At 42.9% G+C, this 15,239-nt stretch overlaps 1 pseudogene; it reads right to left on the bottom strand.

Annotated features, from left to right (window-relative positions):
• The window catches only part of LOC123082766 (putative disease resistance protein RGA1), a 29,538-nt pseudogene extending 14,743 nt beyond the window's left edge, over positions 1-14,795 (bottom strand).
• Between the last annotated feature and the right edge of the window lie 444 nt (positions 14,796-15,239).

Genomic DNA, 15,239 nt, shown 5'->3' with positions numbered 1-15,239 from the left:
AAGCACCTTTATAATCACCCAGTTACGTTGTGATGTTTGGTAGCACACAAAGTGTTCCTCCAATAAACGGGAGTTGCATAATCTCATAGTCATAGGAACATGTATAAGTCATGAAGAAAGCAATAGCAACTAACTAAACGAACAAGTGCTATGCTAACAGAATGGGCCAAGTCAATCACATCATTCTCTAATGATGTGACCCCGTTAATCAAATGACAACTCATGTCTATGGCTAGGGAACTTAACCATCTTTGATTCAACGAGCTTGTCAAGTAGAGGCATACTAGTGACACTCTGTTTGTCTATGTATTCACACACGTATTATGTTTCCGGTTAATACAATTATAGCATAAATAATAAACATTTATCATGAAATAAGGAAATAAATAATAACTTTATTATTGCCTCTAGGGCATATTTCCTTCAGTCTCCCACTTGCACTAGAGTCAATAATCTAGTTCACATCGCTATGTGATTTAACATCAATAGTTCACATCACCATGTGATTAACACCCATAGTTCACATCTTCATGTGACCAACACCCAAAGGGTTTACTAGAGTCAATAATCTAGTTCACATCACTATGTGATTAATACCCAAAGAGTACTAAGGTGTGATCATGTTTTGCTTGTGAGGGAAGTTTAGTCAACGGGTCTGCCACATTCAGATCCGTATGTATTTTGCAAATTTCTATGTCAACAATGCTCTGCACGGAGCTACTCTAGCTAATTGCTCCCACTTTCAATATGTATCCAGATTGAGACTTTGAGTCATCTAGATCCGTGTCAAAACTTGCATCGACGTAACCCTTTACGACGAACCTTTTGTCACCTCCATAATTGAGAAACATATCCTTATTCTACTAAGGATAATTTTGACCAATGTCCAATGATCTACTCCTAGATCACTATTGTACTCCCTTGCCAAACTCAGGGCAGGGTATACAATAGGTCTGGTACACAGCATGGCATACTTTATAGAACCTATGGCTGAGGCATAGGGAATGACTTTCATTCTCTCTCTATCTTCTGCCGTGGTCGGGTTTTGAGTCTTACTCAACTTCACACCTTGTAACACAGGCAAGAACTCCTTCTTTGACTGTTCCATTTTGAACTACTTCAAAATCTTGTCAATGTATGTACTCATTGAAAAACTTATCAAGCATCTTGATCTATCTCTATAGATCTTGATGCTTAATATGTAAGCAGCTTCACCGAGGTCTTTCTTTGAAAAACTCCTTTCAAACATTACTTTATGCTTTGCAGAATAATTCTACATTATCTCTGATCAACAATATGTCATTCACATATACTTATCAGAAATGTTGTAGTGCTCCCACTCACTTTTTTGTAAATACAGGCTTCACTGCAAGTCTGTATAAAACTATATGCTTTGATCAACTTATCAAAGCGTATATTCCAACTCCGAGATGCTTGCACCAGTCCATAGATGGATCGCTGGAGCTTGCATATTTTGTTAGTACCTTTAGGATTGACAAAACCTTCTGGTTGCATCATATACAACTCTTCTTTAATAAATCCATTAAGGAATGCAGTTTTGTTTATCGATTTGCCAGATTTCATAAAATGCGGTAATTGCTAACATGATTCGGACAGACTTAAGCATAGATACGAGTGAGAAACTCCCATCGTAGTCAACACCTTGAACTTGTCGAAAACCTTTTTGCGACAATTCTAGCTTTGTAGATAGTAACACTACTATCAGCGTCTGTCTTCCTCTTGAAGATCCATTTAATCTCAATGGCTCGTCGATCATTGGGAAAGTCAATCAAAGTCCATACTTTGTTCTCATACATGGATCTCATCTCAGATTTCATAGCCTCAAGCCATTTCGCGGAATCTGGGCTCATCATCGCTTCCTCATAGTTCGTAGGCTCGTCATGGTCAAGTAACATGACCTCCAGAACAGGATTACCGTACCACTCTGGTGCGGATCTCACTCTGGTTTACCTACGAGGTTTTGGTAGTAACTTGATCTGGGGTTACATGATCATCATCATTAGCTTCCTCACTAATTGGTGTAGAAGTCATAGGAACAGATTTCTGTGATGAACTACTTTCCAATAAGGGAGCAGGTACAGTTACCTCATCAAGTTCTACTTTCCCCCCACTCACTTCTTTCGAGAGAAACTCCTTCTCTAGAAAGGATCCATTCTCAGCAATGAATATCTTGCCTTTGGATCTGTGATAGAAGGTGTACCCAACATTTTCTTTTGGGTATCCTATGAAGACGCACTTCTCCGATTTGGGTTTGAGCTTATCAGGTTGAAACTTTTTCACATAAGCATTGCAACCTCAAACTTTAAGAAACGACAGCTTAGGTTTCTTGCCAAACCATAGTTCATACAGTGTCGTCTCAACGGATTTAGATGGTGCCCTATTTAACGTGAATGTAGTTGTCTCTAATGCATAACCCCAAAATGATAGTGGTAAATCGGTAAAAGACATCATAGATCGCACCATATCTAATAAAGTACGGTTACGACGTTCGGACACACCATTACACTGTGGTGTTCTAGGTGGCGTGAGTAGTGAAACTATTTCACATTGTTTTAACTGAAGGCCAAACTCGTAACTCAAATATTTTACTTCTGCGATCATATCATAGAAACTTTTATTTTTCTTACGATGATTCTCCACTTCACTCTGAAATTCTTTGAACTTTTCAAATGTTTCAGACTTGTGTTTCATCAAGTAGATATACTCATATCTGCTCAAATCATCTGTGAAGATCAGAAAATAATGATACCTGCCGCGAGCCTCAATATTCATCGGACCAGATACATCAGTATGTATGATTTCCAACAAATCTATTGCTCGCTCCATTGTTCCGGAGAACGGTGTCTTAGTCATCTTACCAATGAGGCATGGTTCGCAAGCTTCAACTGATTCATAATCACGTGATTCCAAAAGCCCATCAGCATGGATTTTCTTCATGCGCTTTACACCAATATGACCTAAACGGCAGTGCCACAAATAAGTTGCACTATCATTATTAACTTTGCATCTTTTGGCTTCAATATTATGAAAATGTGTATCACCACGATCGAGATCCAACAAACCATTTTCATTGGGTGTATGACCATAGAAGGTTTTATTCATGTAAACAGAACAACAATTATTCTCTAACTTACATGAATAACCGTATTGCAATAAACATGATCAATCACATTTATGCTCAACGCAAACACTAAATAACATTTATTTTAGGTTTAACACTAATCCCGGAAGTATAGGGAGTGTGCGATGATGATCATATCAATCTTGGAACCATTTCCAATACACATTGTCACTTCACCCTTAACTAGTCTCTGTTCATTCTGCAACTCCCGTTTCGAGTTACTATTCTTAGCAACTGAACTAGTATCAAATACTGAGTGGTTGCTATAAACATTAGTAAAGTACACATCAATAACATGTATATCAAATGTACCTATGTTCACTTTGCCATCCTTCTTATCCGTCAATTACTTGGGGTAGTTCCACTTCCAATGACCAGTCCCTTTGTAGTAGAAGCACTCAGTTTCAGGCTTAGGTCCAAACTTGGGTTTTTTCACTTGAGCAGCAACTTGTTTGCCGTTCTTCTTGAAGTTCCCTTTCTTCCCTTTGTCCCTTTATTTGAAAATAGTGGATTTGTTTACCATCAACACTTGATGCTTTTCTTGATTTCTACCTTCGTCGATTTCAGCATCACGAAGAGCTTGGGAATCGTTTCCGTTATCCCTTGCATATTATAGTTCATCACGAAGTTCTACTGTCTTGGTGATGGTGACTAGAGAATTTTGTCTATCACTATTTTTTCTGGAAGATTAACTCCCACTTGATTCGAGCAGTTGTAGTACCCAGACAATTTGAGCACATGCTCACTGCTTGAGCTATTCTCCTCCATCTTTTAGCTATAGAACTTGTTAGAGACTTCATATCTCTCAACTCGGGTATTTACTTGAAATATTAACTTAAACTCCTGGAACATCTCATATGGTCCATGATGTTCTAAACATCTTTGAAGTCCCGATTCTAAGTCGTTTAAGCATGGTGCACTAAACTATCAAGTAGTCATCATATTGAGCTAGCCAAACGTTCATAACATCTGTATCTGCTCCTGCAATAGGTTTGTCACCTAGCGGTGCATCAAGGACATAATTCTTCTGTGCAGCAATGAGGTTAAACCTTAGATCACGGATCCAATCAGCATCCTTGCTACTAACATCTTTCAACTTAGTTTTCTCTAGGAACATATCAAAAATAAAACAGGGGAGCTAAACGCGAGCTTTTGATCTACAACATAGATATGCTAATACTACCAGGACTAAGTTCATGATAAATTTAAGTTCAATTAATCATATTACATAAGAACTCCCACTTAGATAGGCATCCCTCTAATCCTCTAAGTGATCACGTGATCCATATCAACTAAACCATGTCCGATCATCATGTGAGATGGAGTAGTTTCAATGGTGAACATCACTATGTTGATCATATCTACTATATGATTCACGCTCGACCTTTCGGTCTCCATATTCCGAGGACATATCTGTTATATGCTAGGCTCGTCAAGTTTAACCTGAGTATTCCGCGTGTGCAACTGTTTTGCACCCGTTGTATTTGAACGTAGAGCCTATCACACCCGATCATCACGTGGTGTCTCAGCACGAAGAACTTTCGCAATGGTGCATACTCAAGGAGAACACTTATACTTTGATAATTTAGTGAGGGGTCATCTTATAATGCTACCGTCAATCAAAGCAAGATAAGATGCATAAAATATAAACATCACATGCAATCAATATAAGTGATATGATATGGCCATCATCATCTTGTGCTTGTGATCTCCACTCCGAAGCATCGTCATGATCACCGTCGTCACCGGCGTGACACCTTGATCTCCATCATAGCATCGTTGTCGTTTCGCCAACCTTATGCTTCTATGACTATCGCTACCGCTTAGTGATAAAGTAAAGCATTACAGGGCGATTGCATTGCATACAATAAAGCGACAACCATATGGCTCCTGCCAGTTGCCGATAACTCGGTTACAAAACATGATCATCTCATACAATAAAATTTAGCATCATGTCTTAACCATATCACATCACAACATTCCCTGCAAAAACAAGTTAGGCGTCCTCTACTTTGTTGTTGCAAATTTTACGTGGTTGCTACGGGCTTAGCAAGAACCGTTCTTACCTACACATCAAAACCACAACGATAGTTTGTCAAGTTGGTGTTGTTTTAACCTTCGCAAGGACCGAGCGTAGCCACACTCGGTTCAACTAAAGTTGGAGAAATTGACACCCGCCAGCCACCTGTGTGCAAAGCACGTCGGTAGAACCAGTCTCGCGTAAGCGTACGCGTAATGTCGGTCCGGGCCGCTTCATCCAACAATGCCGCCGAACCAAAGTATGACATGCTGGTAAGCAGTATGACTTAAATCACCCACAACTCACTTGTGTTCTACTCGTGCATATGACATCTACGCATAAAACCTGGCTCGGATGCCACTGTTGGGGAACGTAGCAATTTCAAAATTTCCTACGCACACGCAAGATCATGGTGATGCATAGCAACGAGGGGGAGAGTGTGTCCACGTACCCTCGTAGACCGAAAGCGGAAGCACAACACGGTTGATGTAGTCGTACGTCTTCACGATCCGACTGATCCAAGTACCGAACGCACGGCACCTCCGAGTTCAGCACACGTTCAGCTCGATGACGTCCCGCGAACTCCGATCCAGCAGAGCTTCACGGGAGAGTTATGTCAGCACGACGGCGTGATGACGGTGATGATGTTGCTACTGACGCGGGGCTTCACCTAAGCACCGCTACGATATGATCAAGGTGGAATATGGTGGAGGGGGGCACCGCACATGGCTGGGAGAGATCAACAGATCAACTTGTGTGTCTTGGGGTGCCCCCTGCCCCTGTATATAAAGGAGCAAGGGAGGAGGAGGCCAGCCCTAGGAGGGGCGCGCCAAGGGAGTAGGATTCCTACTCCTAGTAGGAGTAGGTTTCCTCCTTTCCTAGTCCAACAAGGAGAAGGGGGGAAGGAGGGGAGTGGAGAAGGAAGGGAGAGGGGGGCCGCACCCCAAACCCCTTGTCCAAATCGGACTGGGCTTGGGAGGGGCGCGTGCCACCTCCTGGCTGCTGCCTCTCCTTCCCACTAAGGCCCATTAAGGCCCAATACTACTTCCTTGTATTCCCGTAACTCCCCGGTACTCCGAAAAATACCCGAATCACTCGGAACCTTTCCGATGTCCGAATATAGTCATCCAATATATTGATCTTTACGTCTCGACCATTTCGAGACTCCTCATCATGTCCCTGATCTCATCCGGGACTCGAAACTACCTTCGGTACATCAAATCACATAACTCATAATACAAATCGTCACCGAAACTTTAAGCGTGCGGACCCTACGGGTTCGAGAACTATGTAGACATGACCGAGACATGTCTCCGGTCAATAACCAATAGCGGAACCTGGATGCTCATATTGGTTCCTACATATTCTATGAAGATCTTTATTGGTCAAACAGCATAACAAGATACGTTGTTCCCTTTGTCATCGGTATGTTACTTGCCCGAGATTTGATCGTTGGTATCTCAATACCTAGTTCAATCTCGTTACCGGCAAGTCTCTTTACTCGTTCCATAACACATCATCCCGCAACTAACTCATTAGTTGCAATGCTTGCAAGGCTTAAGTGATGTGCATTAACGAGAGGGCCCAGAGATACCTCTCCGACAATCGGAGTGACAAATCCTAATCTCGAAATACGCCAACCCAACAAGTATCTTCGAAGACACCTGTAGTGCACCTTTATAATCACCCAGTTACGTTGTGATGTTTGGTAGCACACAAAGTGTTCCTCCAATAAACGGGAGCTGCATAATCTCATAGTCATAGGAACATGTATAAGTCATGAAGAAAGCAATAGCAACAAACTAAACGATCAAGTGCTATGCTAACGGAATGGGTCAAGTCAATCACATCATTCTCTACTGATGTGACCTCATTAATCAAATGACAACTCATGTCTATGGCTAGGAAACTGAACCATCTTTGATTCAACGAGCTAGTCAAGTAGAGGCATACTAGTGACACTTTGTTTGTCTATGTATTCACACATGTATTATTTTTACGGTTAATACAATTCCAGCATGAATAATAAACATTTATCATGATATAAGGAAATAAATAATAACTTTATTATTGCCTCTAGGGCATATTTCCTTCAGTTATGTGATCCAATTATGTTATTATTGTTGAGGGAACTTGCACTAGTGAAAGTATGAACCCTAGGCCTTGTTTCAACGCATTGCAATACAGTTTGTGCTCACATTTATCATTAGTTACCTTGCTGTTTTTATATTTTCAGATTACAAAAACCTTTATCTACCATCCATATACCACTTGTATCACCATATCTTCGCCGAACTAGTGCACCTATACAATTTACCATTGTATTGGGTGTGTTGGGGACACAAGAGACTCTTTGTTATTTGGTTGCAGGGTTGCTTGAGAGAGACCATCTTCATCCTACGCCTCCTACAGATTGATAAACCTTAAGTCATCCACTTGAGGGAAATTTGCTACTGTCCTACAAACCTCTGCACTTGGAGGCCCAACAACGTCTACAAGAAGAAGGTTGTGTAGTAGACATCACAGTGCTACCTTCAGCCCAGCAGTGCACTTCATTTCTCCTAGTTTCAGAAATTACACAACACTCGGCAGCCAGAAGACATGTCCATAGAAGAGTACTATGGAGCTTTCACTCGCATCACTGGGCAGCTAGGTTCCATGGTTCCAAAGGGTAATTCTGGTTGTGAGTCATGTGCGGCAAAGGAAAAGTATGACCATCAGACTCTCATGTTTTAGTTTGTGATGGGTCTCAAGCAAGACTTTGAGAACATTCGCACTCAATTGCTTGGTCGTACGACTCATCCCCCCTTGAAAGAGGCACTTGCTAGCTTGATCGCTGAGGATACTCGTCTCCATTCTCTTGAGGCTACTTCTACGCAGACTCTACACACTAGTGTTCTGGCTTTTCCTCAGCGGCCAGGTGCCTCCAAGGCCACACCTTCAGCTATCGTCTGCTCATTCTGTAAGAAGGCAGGACACCACAGAGATGGTTGTTTCAAGCTTCATCCAGAGCTGTTAGCTGAGTTTCAGGCTAGACGGGCCCTCAATCAGCAGTGTCGTGCACCCCAGGCTCCTTATCAACAGCAAGCGAGGGGTGCTTCTACATCTGTTCTCTCTCAGCCCGTTGTTGCTGCAACCCAGCCTTGGGTTCTGGACTCTGGAGCTTCTTTCCATGTGACCTCTGATCGCTCTCCGCTTGTGTCTTGCCAGCTAGTGCGGGATGATGCCTCTGTTCAGACTGCTGATGGTACACCTTGTTCTATTACTCATTAGGGTTCTCTTTGCACATCCAAGTTTTATGTTCCTGCCATATCCTTTGCTCCAGAGTTGTCCATGAATATTATGTCTGTTGGCTAGCTTGCTGATATGAACTACTTTGTTGGTTTTGATGACTCATTTTGTTATGTGCAGGACCGTCAGAGCAAGAGGGTCATTAGAACTGGCCATCGCCGTAGAGGATCCACATCCCTCTACATCCTTGACACCTTACACCTTCCTTCGGCTTCCACCACATCCGCGTTCCGGATGGCTGCATCAACATCAAGATCCACTTCGTCATTTTCTTTTGCCCAGTGGCACCATTGCTTAGGTCACTTGTGTGGTTCTCGTTTATCTACCCTTGTTCGACAAGGTGTTTTGGGTCATGTTTCCATAGATACTGGTTTTCACTGTAAGGGTTGTAAGCTAGGGAAACAAATACATCTTCCATACTCTTCCAACACTACTCATTCTAGTCATCCTTTTGATTTAGTGCACTCTAATGTATGGGGTCCTTCTCCCCTTTGTTTTGAAAGGTGGCCACAAACATTATCTCATATTTGTTGATGCTCACTCTCGACATACTTGGGTCTATTTTATGAAGCATCATTCTGAGTTGTTTTCTATATATAAGGCTTTTGCACATATGGTCCATACTCAGTTTTCCAGTGATGTTCGTGTTTTTCGTTCTGACTCGGGGGGGGGGGGGGGGGGGGGGATTATCTATCTACTGCTTTTCGCGAGTTTCTCTCATCTGAGGGTACTCTCCCTCAGCTTTCATGCCCTGGTGCCCATGCTCAAAATGGTGTTGCTGAGTGTAAGCATCGCCATATTGTTGAGATAGCTCGTACCCTTTTGATTTCTTCCTTTGTCCCCACTCATTTTTGGGGTGAAGCTATCTCAACTGTTGTTTATCTTATCAATCTCCAACCTTCTACTCACCTTGAGGGCAAGTGTCCTGCTGAGGTTTTATTTGGTTCTCCCACATATGACCACCTCCGTGTCTTTGCTTGTACTTGTTATGTTCTTTTAGCACCTCGTGAGCGTACCAAGTTGACTGCTCTGTCTGCTCAGTGTGTCTTCCTTGGATATAGTCTTGAACATAAGAGCTACCGTTGCTATGATTCTTCTGCTTGTCGCATTCGCTTTTCTCGCGATGTCACTTTTGTTGAGGATCAACCCTTCTCCTATTCCCCTTCCACTAAACCATCATCCTCAACTTCTTTAGAGTCTACCTCGTTTCTTTCACTTCCACCTATCTTTTTAGATGAGTCCATAGCTGAACAACATTCCTCTGTCCTAACATCAGAACCATCTCCACCACATGTTTCATCTCCTTCCTCACCAGCTCATTTCTCTCTTCCACTAGCTCCACCTCTAGATAGTCTTCCTTTCCATTACACTCATCGTTATTCTACTCCTCCAGCCAGTACTTTCCATTATACTCGCCGTTCTAAAGTTCCATGTGACACGCAGTCATCTATGCCTTTGTCTTCTACTCCTCTAGCCAGTACTACTGATCCTTGCACTGACGACTCTTCTCTAGAAACGCGATACAAAAAGGACTTATATGCAGGGGCTGCTTCTGAGCCTAGTACCTATCAGGAGGCAGTTGTGTCACCTGAGTGGCAACTGGCTATGTCTGAGGAGCTTGCAACCTTAGAGCATACTGGTACATGGGATTTGGTATCATTACCTCCTCGTTCAGTCCCTATCACTTGTAAATGGGTGTATAAGGTTAAAACCAAGTCAAATAGTTCTGTGGAACGCTATAAGGCTCGCCTTGTTGCAAGAGGTGTTCAGCAGTCTCATGGGAAAGATTATGATGAGACGTTTGCTCCTATTGCTCACATGACTTCAGTTTGAACTCTAATTGTTGTGGCTGCTACTCGCTCATGGAAAATTTCCCACATGGATGTGAAGAATGCCTTCCTTCATGGTGATTTACATGAGGAAGTTTATATGCAGCCACCTCCAAGTATGAAGGTTCCATCAGTTCATGTTTGTCGTCTTCGAAAGGCTCTTTATGGGCTTAAGCAAGCCCCTCGTGCCTGGTTTGAGCAGTTCAGTTCTATGATTCAAGCTGCCGGTTTTTCTCCTAGTGAACATGACCCTGCACTCTTCGTTCATACATCTGAGCATGGTCATACATTGCTTCTACTTTATGTAGATGACATGATGATCACTGGAGATGATGTTGGGTATATTGATTTTGTTAAGAAAAAATTGAGTGAATAATTCAAGATGTCAGATTTGGGGTCTCTCAGCTATTTTCTCAGGATTGAGGTCGAGCACACCGATGATGGTTACTATATCTCCCAGCAAAAGTACACTCAGGATTTGATTCTTCCCTAAGGTCTCACTGACACGCACATTGCTGCTACACCTATGGAGCTTCATCTGCAGTTGCGTCCTACTGATGGCACTCCTCTTGAGGATCCCTCTCGCTATCGTCACATTGTCAGCAGTCTAGTGTACCTCATAGTGACCAGACCTGACATCGCACATGTAGTCCATATTCTCAGTCAATTTGTCTGTGCTCCCACCTCAGGTCATCATGGTCACCTATTCCGAGTCCTTAGGTATTTAAGGGGAACTACATCTCGCCGCTTGTTCTATGCTAATTCCAGTCAGCTCCAGCTTCATGCTTACTCTAATTCCACTTGGGCGAGTGATCCTATTGATCGTCGCTCAGTCACTGGCTATTGCATATTTCTTGGTACATCACTCATTGCATGGAAATCAAAGAAGCAAACTGCCGTGTCTCGCTCCAGCGCCGAGGAAGAGCTTAGGGCTCTCTCTACTACTACAGCAGAGATTGTATGGCTTCGCTGGCTATTGGATGATCTTGGTCTCTTATGTCATACACCAACACCTCTTCTTTGTGACAGCACTACTGCTATTCAGATTGCTAATGATCCAGTCAAGCATGGGTTGACCAAACACATTGGTGTGGATGCCTTTTTCACTCTATCTCATTATCAACAATCCACTGTCAAGCTACAATATCTCCCATCAGAGCTTCAAGTCGTAGATTTCTTCACCAAGGCACAAACTAGAGAACAACATAGGTTTCACACTCTCAAACTTGGTGTATCAGATGCTCCTAACCCACCTTAAGTTTGAAGGGGGGTGTTAAGTATATATGTTGTGTTTGTCTTGTACAGGCCTAGGGCCATAGTCTAGAGTGAGGCCCAGGCCCATGTAACCTTTTATATATCTCTCTCCTCCTCAATACAAAAAACTATTCGGTCATTCTCTCTTCCTCACGTTTCCTAACACCCTGGAGGGGAGAGACACCAAGCTTGAGCAGTTGCGCAGATTGAGCGCACATAAGTTGGTGAGCAGTTGCAGTGATCCGAGCAGGTTCCAAGTAGTCACATGAGATAGCCAGGTTCCCTAGTGACAATGGCAAGAGCATATCTTTGGCATCTCTTATCATCCTCAACTTTGGGTATTCCATTATTTTGAGCTCCTTAAGCTCTCTCATTTCTTCAAATGGTATGGACGCGGACTCCAGATGTACACAATCAACCAAACATAGGACATTGAGAGTTCTCATGTACAGTTTTTGCTCCAAAAGACTCCCTTCTAGAGAAGTTAAGCATGGACATTTGGTGACAGTTATGAAATCTAGCTTAGATGATCTGGGCTCGATGCTCTCATTGGATATCTTGCTAATCGAAGCAAGTTTGGTCAAACCAACATCTTTTATTAGCAATGATTCTAGGCTTGGAGGTAGAATAGGTAATTCCCTCAGTTTTTGGCATTCAATTACATCCAAACTCTGAAGGCTTTGAGGTAACAACAACTCCGTTGAGCTACTGCTGCTAGACATGTCAGATGATCGACCAATCTGTCCTAGCTTAGGAAGGTTGTACAACATTAGTTCGTTCAGCATTACTAACTCACCAAGATAGGGAAGATATTCCCAGTTCATACATCCTTTGAGCTGTAGTGTCACCATGTTTTTGAGAGAGCAATTCTCAATCCAAAATGGAATTTTGGGACCCGCATAACCATTAATTTCCAATGCTCTAATATTAACGTTTGGCTCAAGGTTGTCAAGAACCAAATCATCTGTCATTTGACCAGCTCTAGACCACTTCAGAGATAACTTGTTGAGACGCTATTTTTCCTTCAACTTGGCATTCTTAGCTTCTTCATAACTCTGAACATTCTCAAGATCCTCCAAACCCAATTCACCGAGATCTCTTAAGTTCCCAACTGCACTTATTTCGTTGCATTTTGTTCCTCCTACCCGGTAGTCATGTAGTTCCTGAAGAGAAGTAAGCTTGCTTATGCAGAAATTACCAAATCCACTCACTCCAAAGGATACATATCGCAAGCGCTCAAGGTACCCTAAGTATCTGGATCATATGTTTTGGTCTCCAAGCCACCCTTAACATAGCAAAGTACCATCAACTGATGAAGTTTGGCAACCCCACGTATCATGCCTCGTGATATTCGAGGCACATAGATATATCAAAGATGTTTTAAGTTACCAAACTTAAAATTGCCAGCAGAGCAGAATTTGTCCCATTGTGAGTCAAATAGACGCAATGATTTGGAGCTCTCAACAACCATTTCAAGTGCACAAACTACATCATTTTCAACCCAGGGGTTAGTGTGAATGATAATAGTGCGCAAGTTCTTGAAACGGGAGAATTTCTTGACATCATCAGCAGAGAAACTGTCAATATTGGTAATACAAAGGTGCCGGAGTGTATCCTTTTCATCTTTAAGCTGAACGGGATTATCTATTCTTGCACATTCACCAATGGACATGTTCCTCGTTCCAATTGACCATCTCTTGACTTCATATTCAAGAATGACTTTCTAGTTAGCTGAGCCAAGTACTCTTCTGCAGTTTCCTCCAAAGTGTGAGTGTCGCTTAGAGCTTGTGAGATCAATCCTGAGCCAATCCATAGGTGTACCAATTTTTTCTTCGGAAATCCATAGTCATCGCGAGGAATTATGCAACAATAGCAAAAGCAAATCTGTAACTCTGTTGGTAGGTGGTAGTAGCTTAATCTGAGAACCCTCATAATATCCTCCTCTGTTCCTTTAAAATGCTCCAATCCTTTGTGCAAAAATCTGCTCCAGTACTCAACCGTTGCCTTGTCTTGCAAATGCTCACCAACAACCTTACATACCAAGGGACATCCTAGCAGTTTCTTTGCAACCTGTTCTCCAATTAACCTCAAATTTCCGTAGTCTGCTAGATTCTTCAACCCGGAAAAGGCATGATGAGTGAAGAGCTCAAAAGTTTCATCTTCTTGTAGTCCTTGCAATGCCAAGCATTGATCTGTTTTGACCCCCATTACTCTGGCAGCCATGTCCGCTACAGATTGCATACGGGTTGTCAACAAAACTTTACTTCCAGCATTGTTCAGTTTCTTCAATGGAGCAAATAAATTTTCCCATTCATCCCTTTTCTTATCTTCCCAAACATCATCCAGAACTAGCAAAAATTTATCAGACTTGAGCTTTTCTTTCAGATCTCGCTGTAGTGGTTCCAGCTGATCAGCCTTTGGTTTTGCGCCCGTAGCGCATTCCAATATTTTTCTCGTCAGTGATGTTGCGTCAAAGCTAGTTGACGCGGTGACCCATATGAGCTTAAAATGATCCAACACCTCTTTCTGTTCGCATATGGTCTGAGCCAAACTTTTCTTCCCCATGCCACCATGGCCAACAACTGAAAGAATAGAAACAATATTTGTCTGGCTTGATGTATTTGCTAGACATCCAATGATCTTCTCTTTTTCCTTTTCTCGTCCAAGGAAAATAGTTGCACTCAACGTGGAAGCAGTTTGGCAAACATTGTCCACTTGCACTTGCTGCTCACTGCTGGAAAAAGCTCCATTGAGATGGTCTGTGAGGCTGAGGAAACTGTCAACACCACCAACAACCTTATCTAAAGCATCCATCGATTTCATCAGCTTTCTGACAATGTCACCATCAGCAACTTTTTTGAGAGTTTTGACACTCCGAAGTCTAAACAGATTTCACAAACTTGTGCTTCATCTTGTCAAACAAAGAACCCCATTCAGCAATATTTTGATCATTGGCCTTCTCCTCGAGCTCATAGTATTCAAGCTCGTCGATGGCATCCTTAGCCGCCTCGACGGCGTCCCTCAGCTGCCACAGCCACACATCCAGGGCGCTGCTCTGCCCTCTGACATATTCGGGGTTGACGGCATTGAACACTGCTTGGATCTTGGGCATGGCGAGCACGAGTTTATTTTTCACCTCATCCATGTGTGGAGACTTGAAGTATTTGCTGACATAGGTGAAAGATTTATTGACCAAGAAGGATATGGCCGGAGTTGCTACAGACTTTCGTGCGAAAACGAGTGCGGCTGGGACTGGCATCTCTGTGGATGGATGGTTTTGCCTTGTGCAATGTGTATTGGTGTGAGACTGACAAACGAAGGCTTGTCTGGGCTTCTCTGTGGATGGTTGGGTCTGCAAAATGAGCTCAGCTGGGACTGGTGGATGGATGGATGGCTCTGCCTTCTGCAATGTATGTTGGTGTGAGACTAACTAACGAAGGCTGGTCCGAGCTTCTCTGTGGATGGATGGTTCTACAAAAATGAGCACAGCTTGGACTGGTGGATGGATGGTGTGCAATGTTTGTTGGTGCGAGCCTGACAAACGAAGGTTGGTCCGGGCTTCTCTGTGGATGGATGGTTCTGCAAAAATGATGTGTGTTGGTCAGCACTCAGCAATGTGCAAACAAATTGGAGGCGACGAAGGAGTCGTAGGAAGCGAGGGGAAGAGACAGAGTATACCTGTTGGGACGATGCCCTCCACTAG

Source organism: Triticum aestivum, chromosome 4A (genome assembly GCF_018294505.1).
Source record: "Triticum aestivum cultivar Chinese Spring chromosome 4A, IWGSC CS RefSeq v2.1, whole genome shotgun sequence".
Taxonomy (NCBI): Eukaryota; Viridiplantae; Streptophyta; class Magnoliopsida; order Poales; family Poaceae; genus Triticum; species Triticum aestivum.
This window is presented reverse-complemented; position numbering and strand designations above follow the sequence as displayed.